Source organism: Perca fluviatilis, chromosome 2, assembly GCF_010015445.1.
Source record: "Perca fluviatilis chromosome 2, GENO_Pfluv_1.0, whole genome shotgun sequence".
NCBI lineage: Eukaryota > Metazoa > Chordata > Actinopteri > Perciformes > Percidae > Perca > Perca fluviatilis.
In genome coordinates, this window is record NC_053113.1 from 16,498,289 (window position 1) to 16,520,240 (window position 21,952).

The following is a 21,952-nucleotide window of genomic DNA, read 5'->3' on the forward strand; positions in this document are numbered from 1 at the left end:
TCACATAACCGACAGAACTTACTTTTTTGTAAGTTACTTTTTCCTTTAAGGACAGCGTAAAGGAATTAACCAAGTTTTGTGGGATTCGTTTTAAAGTGTATGAGTAATTTTATCTTGAAACTCTATTTTAAAATTTGGCCCACTATCGCTCCAGGGATAATGATGAGCGTATATCATTAACAGTTGGACATTTTGGGAAATAGTGTTTTCTTGCTGATAGATGAAAAGATGGACACTACGGGCTAAAGCTAAATAATCAAAATGTCTAAGATGTCAAGCTATTCCTTTAAGTTGACCAAGGATCAATCATTCAAAAACCGAGGACAGAGACACAGAGGACTGTGATAATAGGGCAGAGAGGTAAGTAAGGTGAAGAACAGGCATCAGAGTCATTCTGACAGCATCAGGGGTGAAAGCAGTGCAAAGTGCTCAAACAGGAATCAACAACACAAAGAGGATGTGCTGACTCAGACGATAATGTGTTCACCGTCATCAGCACAATCACACGAAAAAACTAAGCGTGAGAGCACAGAGTCCCTGGTCACTACATAACTTTGAGTTGATTAACTGAGATGAGAAAAACTGCAGGCAACATAGAAAACCGAGTGGAGTCAAGATCTTTAAGTATCATAGAAGTTTTTTTTGCATCAAAATGAGATATTCTTTAGTTGCACTAAAACACACATTTGTATTTGCATTTCAAAATCTAAAGATAGGTTTTCCTTTCTGGGTAGCAGGAAGCTGCATCAGAAGTGTAAATGGCTTTTTAAATTAGTAAAATACCCCCAACATCTAATAAGTTTGTCTTCTTCTCTCGCTAAAAATCCCATCAGTTTATCCAGTTGAACTATCTGAGGATGTCTGGCCTCGCCCAGACATCCTGCTCCTTCAGGAAATACTTCCAATTAAGGAGATAAGATGCTTCTAAAAATGCGGTTTCTGAATCTATTTAAGCCCACAGTAAACAAAGTGATGACAGACCAAATCTTCTAGTTAAAGGATATTCAGTTTGACAGATGTTTGTTGGCAAATGTTCCAGTCGATACAGTCTATGACTCATTTTAGGGTTTTCAGGTGGATTGTGATCTCGCTGCTATCATCTCAACACTATCAGGTTGATCACATACACTTGCATTTGTTGTTGTTAGGGTGTGTTCAGACCAAACGCAAAGCGAATTTGCAGACGGGATTACATACAAAGGCAATGCTAAGACACAAATAAGTGTCCGGCCAAGTTGCAAAGTATCAACTTCAAAAATGTACATGATGCTGTGTAGCGAAAGCCGATCAGCATTGAGATTCACCTGACGTCACTGAAAATGTAGGATAATCTTACTGTCATTGTCTGTGGGCACCCCAAGCTCTATGACTCAGGTACTGCACAGAGACAGAACCAAAAAGAAGAGAGCCTTGACAAAATGACCTGAAAAAATAAGTGCTGAAAATACGTATGTTACTTGATTCCAGCTATCGGTTGTACTTTACTACAAACCAAGTTAGCAGTAGCACTAACATGCGAGTAACGTGAGGCGAAAATTTGCCCTCACCGCTCTAATCAACTTTGATTACAGCTGCAGCAGGCCATGAAAAAGCTCAGATAAACTGATAGAAAAAGGCAGCAACTAGCTGGTTAACATAGTGAAGCATTTAGCAGGTAAAGAGCCACATATTTCCCTCAGGAGTTGGTGGAGAATTCTCGCCATGATTCACTATTATTCAAAGTAGAGCCCGACCGATAAAGGATTTTTAAGGCCGATATCGATACAAATATTTGGTGATTTAAAAATCCGATATTCCGATATATATTTAAAAAAAAAAAATCCAGAAACGCGTAACAAAACATCAACAGATTTCCCTAACATTAGTTATTTGTAGTTATTTATGAGTCCTCACTAAAATAATATGATAATGCAGTTTAAAAATAAACTTGTTTGTTTTATTGTCACAACAGAACAGAGGAACATCAAAATATATTAAAGTTCTGATAAATTAAATGTATAAAAAGACAAACTTAAAATCCTTTGAACAAAAACACAATAAGTGTTGTCAACAGGGACAGTGTAGAGCATCCTCTGGTGGACAAACTATGCAACGCCAACACTCCTATCATGGTTGAAGGGTGTTTCGTCCGTTTTTATTTTATTTTTTAAATATTAATTTATCGGCCATTATAAATGCTGATACCGATAGTTTGAAAATGCCTAAAATCGGCCAATAAGATCGGCCCGCCGATTTATCGGTCAGGCTCTAATTCAAAGTAAAACACTGTTCACATGATGGTTGTGTGGTGTTGTCCACCGGTGTACACTGAGTGTCGAGAATAAAAAGAAACTGCTAATGTTGTTTTTGGTTTAAGGTGTCTGTTGTGAGAAGCAGCAGGCACAGAATATTACTCTAGCCTTTAGTCAGTGTTGATCCTCACACTGATCAGGCCTGTACACGACACAACCCAACAAACACACTCCGTCTCTATGGTAGTATCAATCGCATCCACTTACCATCCTGGTTTCAAATGTCAAAACGCATAATGCGCATAACTAATTCATCCCCTTCATGTGCCACAAGCTCGATAACAGATAAGCAATCTCATGTTTATCGCTTTCTCAATATAGCACCATTGTCCTGCTGCGATAACGAGGTAAAGGTCTTCCGGCCCGGGCAGAGATAAGATCCCTGTCTGTCGTCAGTGGACAAGGCATAAGGTAAAGATGGAAACTTCTCCGTTACACAAGAGGCTGCGGTGATGTACAACAAAGCCAGATGCCCTTTTATTTTGAACAGACACACACTGACCGCTTGGGAAGAAACCACCTGATTACAGCATGGCGAGCTGTGGCCAAGGACACAACTGAGCGACACGATGGAAAATTTGTGTGGTGTTACACGCAGGCCTTAGACCAAACATTTTTAAAGTGCATCCATTATCTATACCCTAGCACACAAGTTAGGACTTCATCCACTTGCGAAGAGTTGCTGACTAGTACAGTGGTGGTGCTAAATACCAGTTAAATTGATACTTTCCATTGGTACAATAAATGTCACATGCCTACATGAGCCTTCCAAATGCTGCACTTTGCTTATTTGGATTAGTATTTCTTTTTCACCATCAGTATCTGTATGTGAGGCCAGTTCTAAAAATTTCCATCAGCGTTCCCTTCAGTGGTTCAGACACCGTCCCCAACATAATTTTGGTTGGTATTTTCCACAGTTGAAATTCTTTCTGTCGATGTTTGGAAGTCTCGTCAGCGGGAAAATGAGTGAACCATGAGTCTGGTCATGATAGGGAAAAACAAAAAAGATGCTGAATAGGCTATTTGAAAGCGGTCATCAGGATGTTAATGCTGCAGAGCGCGGTCTGCAGAGCCACGTCAGCCCAGCCACCGTGTCTTCATGCTCTCCGCTTCAGCAGTCATCCGACTCCCTCACCTAGCTCCTGTTTCCTCTGGATCCTGGCAGCAGCGCTCCTCTCCCTACAGCACACACTCCCACATCTGACTTGCGCTAACATGATCTCCCTTGTGGAGCTCAATTCAACCACTTCCAAGTTGGAAGAAAAAGCTGGTTAAAAGAATGCAGCTTGAAGTTGTGTGTATCTGACACATCATTGTGGCAAACCCCTCTCTCACTCTGAGATCTGGAGGGGTTTGGCGACGGCTCTGTGGCACGATGCGTCAGCATTACTCCGCAGGTGTGTCAAACAATGAACGTGTCTGTAAGAGGGTTTGGGAAAACAATGACTAAGCACAGACTGACAAACTAAGGTTAATAACTGCACCTGTAAGAACTGTGCGTTAGCCTAATGATATATTTTGCCAATATGCGCCTGTTATTAGTCAAATTAATCAAATTAAGATCATATACTGATGTTGTTTCATTGTACATGTATTGTATTATTGATTAATATTCCACTGGCTGTCAATTGAAAGCTCTTAACTTAAAAAAAGATAGTATTTCACATCAGTCTACAGATATATAGGTTATGTTCTATCAGATATGGACGGAAACTTACAGTTTCCAGACTAATACGCTGGCTATGCCACGGTAAGCATTTAGCGCAAAGCACCATTAAAGTACAGCCTCAAAGAGCTGTTGGCATGACTCAGTCTTGTTTTCTAATACAAAATTCATAGTTTTCTATTAAAATTGGAATAATACATCACAATCTTCTGCAGTATCATAGCACTTCCTTTTAAATTCACATTAGCTAAGTAAATAATTCCACAGCATACTGTACACAATATATGCTTACATCTTCACACTCAGGAATTCCAAGCACACATCAATTGCTAAAGCCCAGTTCAAGTTGAAATTTAACCAACTTCCAAAGACTGGTTCTGGTACCAAATGCAATGTAAATTATAGAGTGTGGCCTGAGATAACTTCTGTTATGATTTGACACTATAAATGAAACTGAATGAAAAAAAAAAATGAACTAAATGTAATGTAGCAGTGTTTCCCACAGGCTGGGAACTTATTTGTGGTGACCGATGCTCCAGGGAGGTGCATTCATGGGCTTCATAGAGACTGGACTCCATACACCATCTGTAAGTATATCCCACCCAGCAGCGACAGCGTTGTTCAGTGTGGTGTTACCGTTTGTATGTGTGGACATGCAGGCCACAGTGGTGCGGAGGCTGCTGCAAGCTGATGGATGAGCGGAGACATTTCCCCTCCTCTACACTGTTCTCTCAGCACAAACTGCTGCTGGCATGGCAGCTGACACTCACTCACTGACTGAGTCCTCTGCTGGCCCCGAGGGAGCCTGCCCCTACACGTCAGCAGCCTATGGGCCTCGCGTCGTGCGTGTGTGTGTGTGTGTGTGTGTGTGTGTGTGTGTGTGTGTGTGTGTGTGTGTGTGTGTGTGTGTGTGTGTGTGTGTGTGTGTGTGTGTGTGTGTGTGTGTGTGGGTGGTCACTGACAGGAGAGAGGCCACCAGGGATCAGAACATGATTAGTCAGCATACAGAGAGCACACACATACTGTATAAACACTAGCTCACTCAGTGGCAAGTGTGTACCATTATTGGGTTAATGTTATTGTGGCACTGTACAGAAAATAATGGCCACTCAAAAAAGTTCACCCATCTTTTTTTACATGCAAAAAGTATTTTAGTACAGTTTCAGGTGTTTAAAAAAAAAAAATACCAATAAATAGAAATACCTGGACATTTCATCGAACTCACATAAAAAGTAATTACAACGTTGTGCAATGTACTGGAATGCATTACATAACACGTTTGTAAAACTAAAATCTTAATAATTTATTTGGGGGACCTGGTTAAGGTGCCAATCATGAACTGTAGTGTCTCTGGTTCTTCCAGCTGGGAACCTTTGATACATGTCATATCCTGCCTCACTCTCTCTTCATTTCCTGTCACCTCTCAACTATCAAATACAGACATAAAAATGCCTGAAAAACTTATTTAGGAAAACACATTTTGTCTCAACAGTATGTGTGCAATAGCTTGGGACAATTTGTAAAACACAGAACGATCATAATTGTATGATTGCACCAATAGTTCATATACTGCCTTGTATTGACATCATAGGAAACAAGACAGTCAAATTATGCTTGAGTGAAATAAAACTAAGTGTCCAGTCACAGACAATGACCTCAGCATCTTACAATTCTCTGGGACGTTCAGCAGACTGAATGGACAATGTTCAAAAGCATCAGCTCCCACTGGACCACAAGGATATTTTTTATGCTCTATTAATTTTATGAGGGTGAAAAAAAACTGAATATGTGTCCCTTCATCAGTGTCTGCAGCCTCAGAACCTACCTCTGTCTAAAGCAGTATGTTTATTGGACAAAAGGCAGTCAAGATGCATTATACACTAATTATGGGCGAAGTGGGTAAAGATGAGGATAAATAGGTGGATTCAGAGAATGATCAGCTAAACAAATCATAGTATGATTGTTTAAGGTTCTGTATGTTTTTGTAATGAAATGAAAACCCCATTTGTGACACTACTATGGTCACAATTATTGCAGCAATTGCCAATGTATTGTTTTTATCGTTACATTAAAAGCGTTCAACAAATCAATCAGGACTGAAATCTTCTTTTTTCCGACTACGTTTGCATGACCTTGTGCGAATCAATTTATACTGCTCCTAATTTTCTTTTCTTTATAATCGCCGGTCCTAAACTGTATCTCAACATTGTTGAATATTTGCCCCTTTACTGACACTTAGCAATTACTCACACATCATGACATTTTCAAGAAAAACAGGCAGTAAATACATGGAAACTAAACTGACCTTTAAAAGAGGTTTTCAATATATATATAAAAAAAAAAATTATGGTTTAATCACAATGCAAAGCCGAAGTCATTAGCATCAATTCATGGGCTGCAGCTCAACACATGACATTTTTCCTAAGTGAAACGCTGTCGTTAAAGTCCATTACTGGCAGTCTCTTGATGCCAATTAGTACTCATCAATTCAGCCATTACAACACCACGCAGCTCCTTATCATGATGGATCCTCCCGCAGCGAGGAGACACACTTTAGGGAGTGTCAGACAATAGATCTCGACAAAATAAGGGTAGATTTATGGTCCTGTGAGACACGGAGTATTTATCCAGGTCCTTGGAAGGGTTCAGGATATGGAGATGCTCTAAACAGGCCATGTATCTTGCTCAGTGGGGGGAGTCAGGATCATAAGTCATGTAGTTACTCCTTATAGAGCCCCCACACAGTGTTGACACAGAGAAACTGCAGCGATTCATTTTGCAATTACAGGAATGCAATGTAATTTAATGGACACACTTGGTGTGAAGTCAATAAACTGAATATGACCGTATAAAGGGAGGTCTGCTGGGACATTTCCAGCTGCAACAAAATGTAAGATCACCAAATAAAATGTTCAATAGCTCATTTCAACTGTTTATGGAAACGTCTGTTTCTGGTCTCAAAGACCAGTCTCCACCCAAACAATGGGGGAGTTCCAAGATTTCTCCAGCACTGAACAGATCTGTTGCAGACGTGCCATTCTCATATTAAACAGACTGTTGGGCGGGGGCGTTTAATGAGACCAGAGAGATGCCAAACCCTAACCACGCAGAGAAATTAACCACACCTCAAAGCACTAAGTGCTTTATTTAGACTGGAAGGGCTCTAAGTGAAAGATGTTTGGGATGAGTCTATTTTTCTGGCATGCCTGAATGCTCAACACATGTATGACTTAATCTTCCTAACAAATGCATAACACAACTCAATATTTGTCAGCTAATATACCCTTAGCTGTCCAGACATCACTTAGTTAGCAGTGACTTGTGGTGATGACGTACAATACTGTAACAAACAAAACACCAACATCCATTCTTTCCCTATACCCTATCAAGCATCTCCCTAGGTGGCCTGGGCGAACTCTGGCTTTAACTTGTAAGGCCTCGTCTCTAAATGTCACGTACTTTACGGTGATCAGTCATCATAGGAGCTAATCGGCTAAGGTGACAGGGAAAGGGACCCCGGGGGTTGGAGGTTGAGCTCTCTGGTGATCAACTTTCCCCCATGGCAGGGAGGGTGGTCCCTTTGGCATTTGGAAATTAAGTTTCAAAACTTGCAGCTAGCTATAAACCTTGGTTTCAGTGAGGGAATGCAAACAAGCTACTTTGGGGTAAATTAAGGACAAATGATGAAACGTACGCTCTGGGTTTGATTTAGATAGAATACCACTGAGCGGGTTTCTGCAGATTCAGATCTGCATGTTGAAGCCGTTTCTATTCACCCTTTTAATGCTGAAACTGGCAATTCTGGACTCCGCGGGTACACAGATTGATTTACTGAAAGTACAGGCTTCTTCTCCTTCCCATCAGCATGAGGAAAAATTAAGATATGGATCTTGGTTTTTCTGCACCTTTAGTTAAAGCAGCATTAATTGATTTCCAGTCATTTGGGGGCAAAGGAACACAACATTAAAATAGTATCACCAATCACGTCCAATATTCCCCTTTTCTCTCTCTGCTTTGGTCTCCATCAACTGAGAAAAAAAATATCTGTCTCTGTACCTCCACTATATTTACCAGTCATTGACTTTGTCTGTCTGCTCTTTGTTGCTCAGCAGTTAGCAACAGAGGGTTTATCAGAGCTTTTTCACTGAAAACAGCTGCTGGCTGCAGCTAGAAACGAGGTAAATGAGAGCCGTGAGGCTGAACCAAAACGTAAATTTGCAACCAAATCAATGAGCTGAAAGAAGCTAAAACGCTCTGTAGAACTGCAAAGTCAGGCGATAATTCTCGGTGGGTTTGTCACTATTCACACCGCACAGTCATTTGATCCACAGTTTATACAAAAATACTGAACAGTGCAGCTTTAAAGTATCTTTTAAAGCTTTTTTAATGACAGGCCAAGTGCTTTTTTCTCAGCTCAAAAACATCCCTATAGTATTTTACTGTGTTTCATAGGTTAGTGTCTGGCCAATATATTTAACAGAACACCTGCTCAAAGTAAGAAAAACTATCACACCAAGACAACAGATTCACAGGGTGTCTATTAAACTCAACACATTTATATCATGTCTTATTGCTACAGTAAATTCATGGTGGTGTGCCTCTGTTGACGGTCTCATGAAACAGATCTTACACAACAGCACACATATTGACTGCTTTGTTCCAGACATCAATCAGGCTTTTTTAAAGTCCCAATGAAATGTCACTTCATTAGCTACTTTTTCATGGTATTATTTGTAAAACTACTTCTCAAGAAATGTAAAAGAATCTATAAAATTCATTTCACATCCAAGTCCAATTACTTTTACTGAAAATCTGTTTTCTATCTGATGGTTACCACATGGTGCACTAAGAGGCATACATATAAATTGAAACCAACAGAACCATGAGAGATTTTTGAGAGATCCTGCTCGTCCAAGGAATTTAAACTATATTTCTCTCCCATAGATCTGGTTTACCCATCCCATTATATACATAACTTAAAAGAGGTACTCCAGCAATTTAGTAATGCAATTTAATTAAGTTTGGGGAGTCAAAAGAGAAAGAAAAATAGAAAAAGTAAAAAGTATATATGGAAGCAGCAGAGGTGGAAAACTTCTGACCTCTAGGCGTTACAATGGGTCAATCTCCAAAAACAGGATCCTACATTTCCCATGATGCAGCTCTTTATACAACAGGCCGTAAACTGAAATTGATGTGTAAAATTAACCGTGATTTGGATCGGTGCTGTTACTGCTTGCTTTCATGTGCAGTATTAAAACATCAGCTCCACATCTGGCCTAACCTGGTTGGCTTTAGTTATTTAAAGCATGACGTATATCTTCTTCTTCTCTTCCCTTCACTCCGTGATAAGAACCCTCTGACCTGGGATAAGCATGTCAGGATTCTTCCAAGAACCAGCGGTTCAGGTTTGCTCCAAGGCTGAGCTCAGCAAAACCAGCTGCGGTAGAAACTGAGAACTGTTTAATCAATGGCTGTGCTTCCAACACTGTCCAACAGGAAAATATGACACATTGTCATTTTCATAAGTATAACTAAGTCATATAGGAAAGGACAGGAAGTATTGTTTAGAGGGATTGGCATTACAGACTGTGTGTTTTTGTGTGTTTGTGTGAGTGTGTGTATGTATGTGTGTGTGTGCGCTGCGAAATCCCCCCCCCTCTCCCCCCCCCAGGTAATCAGTTAGATTGATTCCCTGACCGAAGTGAGAGAGAGAACAATTTCTCCCTCAACACCCCAGGAACGATTCGTCTAATCACAGTGAGTGCACTCCGAGTATTACCGCAAGAACAGCATCTTTCAGCCCCACACTGTGCTCCAGAGTGGCTCCACTTCAACCAAGAAACAACGAAGCCTGCATTAAAGGTGCTACATTGAAGGATTTGTGGGCTATCGTTCATTATGTCATGTTATCAAACTTCTATCTGCATAGAGCTTTCCATATGGCACATCTTCAGGAGTGAGGACACACAAAGATGATCACTACCTTCCCACAAGGACACTATAACCCCATTCTCTAATAACAGTGTAGGAACACCTAAGTGGATTATAGAGCACATACTGTAATGCAAACAAGGATTGATACAGATTGAGTCAAGGTGAAAAGCTATATATATATATATATATATATATATATATATATATATATTACTTGTTAGTCAGCACAATCAAAAACAAAAGTCCTTTAACATGTTATCCTTACAGGTGCACTTTAAAAAACGATATATTATATGTATAAGATGTATACTAATGAAAATAACCGTTATACATTTAAGAAGCTGGAACCAGCAAATGTTTGGCATTTTTGCATGATAAATTACTCAAACAAAGAAATTATTATCAATCGGTTGTGGGTTGTAGCTGTCAATTAACCAATCAATTAATTGACAAATGGTTTCAGTACTAAACATGAACTCCAAGAAACGCATCACATTTTCAGAGATTAAAAAGCAGACATATATTAATGATAACCACCATATTTGTGCCTTCCCACTGGTAACTACAATCTTTATATCTGAGGAAAGTCATTTAGTTAGTTTTAATGCTTAGTTTTGATGATTTCACATTCATTCGGCCTAGGCGGTGCCCAATATGCCTTGGGTGCTGCACCCAAGCATTATAATGGTTGGGAAAACCATGGAATGTGCTCTTACTTACTTACCAAAGTCAGGTAATTTTAGAAAGTATATCTGTAGAATAGGTACTAAAATGCGGGTATGGTATTGACACCAGTGTAGAAAAATGTCAAACCTCTTGATTGGCTCTCCTCATTAAAGGATTACTGAAATCCATCAAGTTAATTCAGTTTGGAGCATTTAAACTGAAAAGCCTCCACTCAGCAGGTTAATTAAAAAAGCTGCTTTTGGCAGCTAAATAGGACTAGTGACTACTGAGTCGTCTGCATGCAAGATTTATGTCTTTAAATTAATTCACTAAATAAGCACTGTTTTTTTAAACTACATGTAGTTTAAAGAAAAAAATGCTTCTTCAGTCTAGGTCTATATTACAAAATTAGAAAAAAAGGATTTTCAGAGAGCATCTATTAAAAAACTATTTCTTTAATACCAGAGCCGACAAGACTGATAATTGTGAAGCCTTGTGAGTATTCCTTTGGGACAACTCAGGCCAAACAGCGTTAATGCCAAATCATGCCTCAGGGATATTGTGGCATTAAGAGGAGAGGTGGTTAGCAGCCCTGGTCTGTTCAACCTATCTGGCATGTGTCTGTGGATGAAATATTCCATCACTTCTCTAATAACATCTCTGTGTTTTTCTTCCATCACTCTGGTATGACCACATTAAATCTTTCCAGTGTGTCGGCTTAGCCTCAAGTACATTTCCCAAAAGATTAGATCAGAGCGACCAGAGGTGGTCAGAGCGAGAACGCTTCACATACTACCAGAGTGAGTTCATGCAGACTCAGGAGAGCTTATTAAAGTGTTGCTCACACTTATCATGATATGACGAAGAAAGGCTGGTACATAAGTACATGCTCGTGACAGTGTCTTGGCTGTGTGGAGTAGCACATCAACGCTGTCTCTTCCAATCCAGCTCATGACTGCTGTCACATGTTATCCCCTCTGCACCATGCTGCCTGACAGATGCTGTGAAAACATGTTTCATGTCATGCAGACATGTTCACAGGACTCCTGTCATCCAGACACCAGAGGAAAAAGAACATTCAGAAAGGAAGAAAATAGGAAGAATATTGGTATTTAAGCACTGTATGCAGTACTGACCTTTCCATTATTGGATTTTTTTTTTGATGAGGTTTCTGTTGTTTGCACTCTTTTTTCTTTCTGGTCAAGTTGAGTGGTTATCACCAGTCATGCCAACTATCTAGTCCCTTTTGTTTCTTGCAAAATAAGAACAATCATGAACCACAGCATTTTCCCACGAAAAATATACTAAATTCTGAGGGTTGTGGATATCAAAGGGCTATGGTTTGAATCCGTTTTGTTTGAGCAAGTAGTGCACTAACTTGCTATTTGTTATTTCCATCTCTTAAAGAGTGGAAAGCTGCCAGCAGAGATCAACTTAGGTAGCCTGGCGCCTATTCTATATCCATGACGTTCCACTTCTGGGATTGCTCCAATGGCCGGATGTCTGTTACCTAACGCTTTCTTTGTGTTAGAATTTTTTAAACTCTGGTCACTTTATGAGGACTATGGTTAACTGCTCCTCAGATCTCTGCAGGGTAAATCCAGACAGCTAGCTAGACTATCTGTCCAATGTGAGTTTTCCTTCGCACAACTAAAACAACTTTTGAACGAACACGTTCCACCAAAACAAGTTCCTTCCCGAGGCTAATTTGCAGCGGGGCCGTGGCCGTGCCCGGTGCTTAGCGCCGCCCAAGACGATTGTGATTGGTTTAAAGAAATGCCAATAAACCAGAGCATTTTCTCCCATCCCGGAATGCTGTGTGGACTCACCAGAATTTCCTCTGCAGCGCTGTGGAGGAAGGTCTGGCAAAGCGAGACTACCTGGCTCTTTTCTGCGATTCAGACAGGTCTGTTGTTGTGTTCATTGATGGCTGTTTTCTACAGATGGAAATCAACTGAACCAATCAAAGCTTTGTGGGTGGGATTGGGAATGGGGACATCATCTCCGGTGCCAGAGCCAGTAAGGGTTGTTGTAAGTCGACTTACAGAAATAACAGCCCTAAATCGGCACTAATTTATCAACATAGACGTTGACTGCTGTAAGTAACCACTACAATACCTCTGCTTCGACTGAAGATATCGCTGACTGGACAAATACGTTAGTCAAACAGAAATCTGCAAACATGAGCACACAACAATTCAGCATATCTTTAAGGCTACATCTTAGGAGTATTCTTTAAACCATGGCCGTGTTTGCCACAAGTGGTAAAAACAGGATAATGGAACACTGAATTCCCCTTAATATCGAAAGATTATCTTCAATCACTTGCTTTCATGATTAGGTAACATGACTGATAGCAAGTTAATGCGCACACGCAGGAAACAACAAACCATCTCCTGATGAGGAACGTTGAGTTTACTTCTGGAATTACTTTTTGAATTTGCCATTGAAATGTTTTTCTGTGAGAGAAGAATCACTTAAATCATGAAGCAATGACTTTGTAAAATCTCACAGCAATATTTAACACATCATTTTAATATATCTAAACGAGCTTACAATATAGTCTAAAGTTATTGACAGCATAAAGTATAGTCTGGTCTTCTAAAAAAGCTCAGAAGAAATCTAAAAGGTGCAGTTTGGTATAGAGCTAGGTGATATGGAAAAATATCAAATATCACGATATTTGTGACCAGATACATCGATGTCGATATTGCAGCAATATTGTAGAGTTGACTATTAGTGCTTTCACAAAATATTTTGAGATTTGATAATAATTACTAATAATGTGGATACAATGACTAAGTGTGTAAAGACAAATAATTAAAAGCTAGTAAGTCTGGTAAGTTTAGAGAATTACATCACTTTACTTTAACGCAGCCTTTAAAACCAGGAAAAGACAACACTTGTGTCATATCACGATATTACGATATCCAAAATTTAAGACGATATCTAGCCTCATATATCGATGTCGATATAATATCAATATATTGCCCAGCCCTAGTTTGGTATTATAAAGCTTTCCACTTGATACCATGATGAGAGCACTACACATACCAGCAGCAGTCCTGGCTGTCATGAAGCTTCGCTACACTTTACTCCACTCATCCTGTCAGTCAAAATGCATTCTCTTTGCCAAGTCGCTGTAGTTTCTGCAACTTTTAACTTACTATCAGCTAACTATGAGGAGAAACTTTATATTTAGTGATTTTACTGTTGTGCGCAACAAACAAAGGCATCGGCACTAAACCACAAGCACGGGACGTCACTAAAGCGAAGAGGAGCTGCAGACAAAAGAGATGCCCAAAACTATGGCTGACGGTTGCTATGGAAAGCTGATGGTTTACAGCCTCAGCAAAGGCCAGGGAGTCAAGCCCACCAGTTAATCAATGACTGCCTTTCGCCGAGCCAGGGGCCATCAAACACAGAAGCACATACCAGAGGAAGATATGGTACTGGGTTGAAAGGAGAACACAGGGAGGAGAAGGAGAGGTCTAATCCTGCATTCCCAGCATGGAATAACCGTCTGAACAAATAAAAAGGTTGGAAGAAATGACTTGGAAGAAGTGATAACAAGTTCAAACCAGTCCGACGCCAGCGAGACGCCAGGATGGAAGATATGTGGAGACAGTGGTTGCTCTTGGGCAGCTGCTTCACACACATGCTTTTGAGTTTATAACATTTGGGGTACATACAAAAATCCAGTAAATAGGTCTTTACAAACATTTTACAAACTGTGCTCATAACATTACATATGGAACAAAAATATGCATTTTGTATCTTGCTGGAATGGTTTGAAAATAATCTATCATTCCTGATACTGGAATACATATTTTTGACTGATTTTTGTTTCACTTAATTTGCGAAATCATCATCAATACCCCGTGTAAATTTACCACATCAAAGCTGTTAACGTTCAGAGGTATTTTCAACAAGGAAGTTCATATTTACGGTCCCAGATCTGTAGTGTCTAATGTAAGAACTGTTAATAGTACTACTAGCATGCATGTTATATGAAAAGAATGTGACACATGCGATTAAAAGCATGCGACAAATCAAAGTTGTGATAAAAGGGTTCCAAGTGTTCTGAAACTCAAAACCAACCTAAATCAAGAAAGAGTTTATTTATCCAAATCAACTCTTTAAAAAAAGTGCAACATTTTCAGACTCACAACAGTTAAAGCTGCCATCCAGCAATTTAGTATTGTACTTCCATAAAGTTGGGGTACTCAAAAGAGACATCTTTAAAAAAGAATGGTCAAAATCAAAGCAGCAGAAACTGACATATCGTGATTTTTAGGCCCTAGTATGAGTCAAGCTTTCAAAAATCCTGAATCCTACATATCCCATAATGCAACCGGTTAGGTTTATCTTTCAGTAAACTCCCTTGAGAACCACAGGAGACACTGTACAATTATTTTCACAGTCTAAGTAGTACTCGCCCTGTTGAGTACACTGAACTTCATGTGTAAAACGTGCCCCCCTAAAACACTGAATCAGACCCCGCTGGTCACAACATCCACATCACTAACATGCATGTAACATGAAAAGAATGCGACACATAGGGTTGCAAAATTCCGGGAATTTTTAAAGTTGGAAACTTTCCATGGGAATTAACATGAATATATGGCAATTTATGGGAAAAACTGGAATTAATGGAAATAAACTGGATATTTTTAATATTGCTTGTTATAATACTGTTAGTATATAACAGAGAACTATAAATGTTGTTGAAAAAAAACATCTTGCAGCATAATCTTGGTTAAAACAACCTGACTTAATGTAACTTCAGTTCAATGTCCTCACACACGCAGTAATCAGCATAGGCTACTACATACTTGCCAACATTTAGTTTTTAAAATAATATTTTTTTGAAAGCATGCAACAAATTTAATTAAAAAGTGTTCCAAGTGTTCTGAAATTTGAAACCAACCTAAACCAAGAAAGACTTTATTTATCCAAATCAACTCTTTAAAAAAGAATCAAAAACAGTTAAAGCTGCCATCCAGCAATTTAGTATTGTACTTCCATAAAGTGGGGGTACTCACAAGAGACATTTAAAAAAAAAAAAGAATGGTCAAAATCAAAGCAGAAAAAAATCCTGAATCCTATATCCCATAATGCAACCAGTTAGGTTTATCTTTCAATATACTCCCTTGAGAGCCACAGGAGACATCATACAACTATTTTCACAGTCTAAATAGTACTCATCCTGACAAGTACACTGAACTTCATGTGTAAAAAGTGCCCCTCTAAAGCACTGAATCAGACCCCGCTGGTCACAGCATCCACATCACTAAGAGCAGATGTACTGTAGTATCCAGCAGGCTGTCAGCTGCTGTCTCTAGTAGACGCACATCACAGTAACATGTTGGAGGCTGGTTACCGCTTGTCCGAACAGATGTTCCTTGCACCCCCCCCCCCCTCCTCCTTTTCTCAGAACAACTAAAGCCAATCCCCTGCTGTTAAACATGCTCCCAGAGGCAGATGGCGGCCGACCTGAGCATCAATAAATATTAAACCAATCTAGTGATCTACACGTGGTTTAGAGGAGGGCTGTTGCTCAAAGTGGCCTAACCTGTATTTGTCCGTGCTGATACCATTTGTCTTTCTAAGCAAATCGAGTATCAGCAATCCGCGACAGATCCACATTTAATACTTTTTTCAATGTACTCTTTGTTCATGTGATTATAAAATCCAGTGTTTGCACTGTTAGTCATTCAGTGACAGCATTCCACTGACTCCGTTTTTAGTGGCGCAGCAATCCCTGGTGTCATTTAAATTGATTTAGAAATGATACCCTGAGTTGAGGTATTGGGATTGGTGAGAGAAAAAAAATCTAATCTGAATATGTCAGTATTGCCTTGACATTAAGTACATCTTATATAATTTCTCTGTGGCACCTTCCCTAATTTTGAATCTGTTGGACAATAAGACACAATGTTTTATTTCAGTAAAACTCAAGGACATGTACTTTTATCAAAATGTGGTGAGAGAAGTATTTTCTAGATACAAAAAGACGCGCGTTGTCTTTTGCTACTGGTACTCCACACAAGCTTGCCCTGTCATACTTGGGTTATATTCATGAATACATATTAACCATTCAGAAAAAAACTGATATTGTAAGCAGTGTGAATTCAGCACAAAGACCTCCTGTGTGAACACAGCCTTGGTCTCAAGGCACTGGTGTATTTGTAGTGTTTAACCATGGCCTCATTTGGACACATTGCCTGGACCTCGGTGTAGTCTGAGGATGTACGGTCAAAGACTGTGTCAACAACAACATGCAGGAACACACACACTGACCCAGCTGCCACCAACTCCTTTCCTCTCCCTCTGTGCTAAGATGCACCCACAAGTCTGACCTGTGCTCTGGGCCCACTGGGAGTCCACATCACATTCACAGCAGCCAGATGACTGTTTGCAGAGGGTCTTCTCTCGGACTCCTCACATCCTTTCTTTACAATGGGGTCAACACAATGTGTCAGAGATGACAGATGTTGAGGAGGTGTGGTGTAGGAGAGAGAATGACCACACTTGTAGAGTAATGTGGTGTTGAACAATGGCTCAGTGAGAAGGTCCTTGATTTTGTACTGATCACTACAGCTGACCTGGGTCCTTCAGAACAATCTAAAACTCTATGAACTATGCTCCACGAATCCATCAAACATGATGAGAACTCGTGGACCCAGAGGCATCTGAATAAGCAGAATGCATGAAAGGAAAGCTCATTTCTATTCTAGTTACCAGCCCTGGTTAGGTCACATTGGCAACCAGGAATAGCAGTGTAACAGTAGACAGACACAGTGAGGTCTGGTCATGCCAGGCTGGATGGGGGGTATCTGCAGATCTGGTAGACTTGTATGTGTTTGTAGTCTATAGACAGAACTCAGATGGAGGCAGTGGGGGAGTTAGAACTGAGAGTACTGGGGACTGAGTGGCTGGAGACAGACCAACCTCCATTCACAAATCTCGCAGTTTAAAGTTTCCTTGCATTTAGGCAAAATGGCCTCGTATTAAAATGTAACTTAAACAACTAAATAATGTCCGAAGGGTATTTCTGACAATTCGGCATTAAAAACAATCCGAAGCAGCAATAATGTAAATAACAAATCAGATTGTGTTTGTAATTTTCTATCACAGCAAGCTACCACCCACCATGGTAAACTTCAGTGGACGACCACAGGCAAGACTATAATATAAGTAGAATTGTTTTAAAGTTGAGAAACTGAGGTTTGGTGTACGTATGCCGAATTGAATAGACCCACGTATTGATTCGTGGAAAGATGTAACTAATGTTCTATTACATGTAGTTAACCGATATGAGAGTATAATGTTACATTTACCAGATTTCTAACCGGAGTTTGGCGAAGGTGTGCGTTTTGACCGATAAAAAAAAAAACGTAATAAAGACAACTGAAGCAATGCAGAAATATGTGTTTTCCACTTTTGCGACTAAAGCCCACAATATGCGAGCTAGTCACATAAAGTAGCTACAAGAAGCACTTGGGTCCAGTTTACTCTGTTAGTTACTTCCCCCCCACCTCCGTCCACCGGCTACAATAATTACAAGCCCAGCAAGTGCTGTGAGCAAACATCACTACAACCACCGACCTAAAACCACCGAAGACCTTATAACTAGTCTAGCACACAGACACAGTATAGACAAACCAACTTACTTTAACTCCAATGTATGAAACTCCTCTCTCCCTCCGTTGTTTTCATCGCCTCTGCTCCTTTAAATAAAGCCACGTGTTTTTCTCCGTTTCTGCGAATTATTGTGGAACAACAGGAGCATTTATGGGGTTTTGTCCTGGCGCGCTTTTGTTATGATAATGCTAAAAGCCCATAGGCTCTAATATATTCTGTAGATATCTCAGTATTCACAAAGGGAGCTGTCTGCTTGCCCACTTGTTAAAACACGGGTTCATCCACTGATGCGTTGGTATATTCCAGTTCATTTAAACCAGTGCGGGAGTTTAGAGTAATTGTAATCTTTGTCCATTGTCTCCTTCCCCGATATTCACGTAGAGACGCTATCTCGTACTGCCGGGGCTCCTGCAAGAAACAGCCGGCTCACAGTCATCTCTCAGCCCGCAGAGAGAGCCGGGGCTATCAGAGTGAAGAACTGGGAGAGAAACCAGAGAGGAGGAGCAGGAGGAAGAAAAGAAGGTGGGGATCCTGAGTCAGAGCGGTGCAAAGAGAGAGAGAGAGAGAGAGAGAGAGAGAGAGAGCGGGGGGAGGCGCCATACCACTGGGGGACACACATCTTAATCCACCATAGGGGAACTACCAAAAGTGATTTATCGATCATGTTAATGTCATGTATTGTGACCTGTTATGTCAATAAAGATTTGATTTCCACTGGCAGAGAGCCACAGTCAGACCATGCCAAGGTGTGGCTCGCTCTTATAGCCTACTTTTATCACTATATAAGAACAAAGGTGAAGCCTCAAGTATTATCAGACATATAGTAGGCCTATTTGAAAACCATAAAAATACAGCAAAGGGAGTATTCAGGATAAGTGCTCCCTCGAGGCACATTAGCCTTTGTATGATAGTGTGTGTGTGTGTGTGTGTGTGTGTGTGTGTGTGTGTGTGTGTGTGTGTGTGTGTGTGTGTGTGTGTGTGTGTGTGTGTGTGTGTGTGTGTGTGTGTGTGTGTGTGTGTGGCATCATTTGTGTTCCTTCTGAAACAACAAACATATATAGTGTAAACAAAAAGGCAGGGATATGAAATAGTATTCAGATCGTTTACTTCAGTTAAAGTAGCAATACAACAGTGCAGCAAGTAACTGAATTTGATGTGTAAAATTGGTGGAGTGAACCTTTAAAAATGTTAAATTATTCAAAAAGAATGAATGAGTTACACATGTTTTCCCATTTTGAGTACCTCAAACCCACACTGTATGTATGCACCGATAGTTTAGTTACCGATGTCAAATGTGGTTCCAATGATGTCGTCGGTTACTACTACTCATAGTGTAAATGGGTTCAGAGGTTTAGCCAGAAACTGGCTTGCCTTAATGTCCTCTTCACTTAATATTGAGATTTTCGTCTGAGCCCCCTCACCCTTGTGTTCCTTCTGATAGGCTGAATCAAGCCGACCATCCTTTATCCCTTTAAACCATCAGCTCATCCCGCTTTGAACAAACTGGCTTAGTTTTTACATGCCCTTTCATTGTTAGGATTTCCCTCCACCGGCTCTTCTGATTTATGTTGTAAATCCGAGCAGATTACCGCTAAATGCTTGTTGAGCACATTTTCATTTTGTAACAATACTGACTTGTTGCTGCTTGATTTTCTATAAACTGTAACACTGACAAGTCAAAGCCATTATGAGAATATTTATTAGCAAAGTAAAAAAAAAAAAACTGCAACTGCTGCAGACATTAGATTACCTGTCTGTGACACACATCAGCGTCTAGTCATATGCATCCCATGGACTATACTTCGTTTGTCTTGTAGGGAACATTTAAGTGTACTGCAATGTATTATTCATTGTGCACATACTGTGGTGGGAGTGGTAAGTAAAAGGTTGTGTAACCAATGATGTCTGATCCACTTCCTGTTGTAAAATTAGATCTGTATCAGCCTGCATTAACACTAAAGGAAGCGATGCCGCCTTGTCAACAATTAACTTTCAGCTCTTCCCACTGTCGTTACAACTCCACCAGGACCCTGACAGTGAACTCTGGTTTACCATCACACTCATTCTTTAACCTGAAACCCCCTTTGGGGCTAAAGTCCGATCTGCCTGGGGTAGAGGGACAGTATAAATAGCCCTGTGTCCCCGCTCAGGTTACCCAACCAGAGTCCAGGTTGAAATACCAAAAGACAGAGGGACACACTTGACAGACAACACACGTTCTTCTACACATACATCGCATAAGTCATGCAGAACACTGAATACTGCATACAGAGAGATGCATTTAGAAAGGAGTCATATATTAGTCCATGCAGTATGTATTGTACTGACTGTGCTATGCCTTTTTTGAATAGGTGAAGATCCATCTGAGAATGACAAATAACACTATAGTATTATTTGTGATTACACAGCAGCAGAGAGGGAAGCTCACATCCTGTGAGCACAGTGAGTAATGATGAGTAGTGCCTTTTTAACTTACTCCCATAACACACTGTGCTCCCTCTGAGGTTCTGAGGTAAAACTTAAAAATGAATTTCCATGACTAAATCGAAACAGTTACATGGTTGACAGATTAATTTCCTCTCTGATTTGTTTAAACTGGGCAGGATTATGATGCAAACGTCTGTTAGTTTAAACTGCACGTTCGACAGTGATCAAAAAGTTTACCCAATTACCCAAACTGTTACATTTTAAATGATGTGTTCACAATTTGGAAGTCAGGTGCCCATATGAAGATGTAATATTTCCTCCTGTTCCTTACTGGCCATTAAGAGATCTCTTCCCAAAACAATATCAATGTTGTGATGGGGGATCAAATCCGCAGTCATCCTTCAGTTCCACTTAAGTTAATATCCAACCCGTTCTCAATCTATAAAGAGCACCAGAGTTCGCAGGAGTAAATAGCTCCAAAGTCAAACATTTCCCTGTTGAAGGCATCCAGTTAACCTCTGCCCTAGCTTTTACCTTTTAAGTAGTCTCGCTTTGCCAGACCATCCACACGCTGTGGAGCGTAGGAGGGTCTGGCTAGTCCACACAGCATTCCCGGGATGGGAGAAAAACGTGCTCTGGTTTACTGGCATTTCTTTAAACCAATCACAATCGTCATGGGCGGTGTTAAGCTGTGCGGAGCCGCTGTAAAATAGTCGTGCGAGAGAAAACTCAGATTGGACAGATAAGTCTAGCTAGCCGTCTGGATTTACCCTGCAGAGATCTGAGGAGCAGTTAACCATAGTCCTCATGAATCCACCAGAGTTTAAAATTCACACACAAAGAAAGCGGAAGGTGGGGGACATCGGCAAAAATACACGCACCCGGCGGAATTTCCTGCGGCACCGGAGCAATCCCGGAATTGGAACGTCAGGTATAGATATAGACTACCTTTAAAGCAATCCTTCACCTTTAAAATGCCTATCCCAGGGCATCATTTTATTAAAATTCTCCACAGAGTCCACTCTAAGATCCACCTAGGCTGTAACAGATTGAAATCAATTAATCTCTCCCTCTGGTTTCTTCAATATCTGCATGCCTGAGCAAAGCAAAGCTTCGGTTAACTCATTAACACAGGAACCTCAGGCTGTTCTTAAATCGATGGCTATCTAAAAGCACACACTGTGCATTTTATTGAACAGACGTGCTTGGCTATTACGCTGCATTTTCATTGACCAGACAGAGAGCTGATGGATCGATCTCTTACAGTAACTGAGATTATACACATCGTAGGCAGGTAAAATTACTTGCCCACATATCCTTT

At 40.3% G+C, this 21,952-nt stretch overlaps 1 protein-coding gene across 19 annotated transcripts in view; it reads right to left on the reverse strand.

Moving 5' to 3' along the window:
- The window catches only part of phldb1b (pleckstrin homology-like domain, family B, member 1b), a 118,972-nt gene that overhangs the window by 57,192 nt on the left and 39,828 nt on the right, over window positions 1-21,952 (reverse strand). The gene's annotated exons all lie outside the window — the stretch shown is intronic.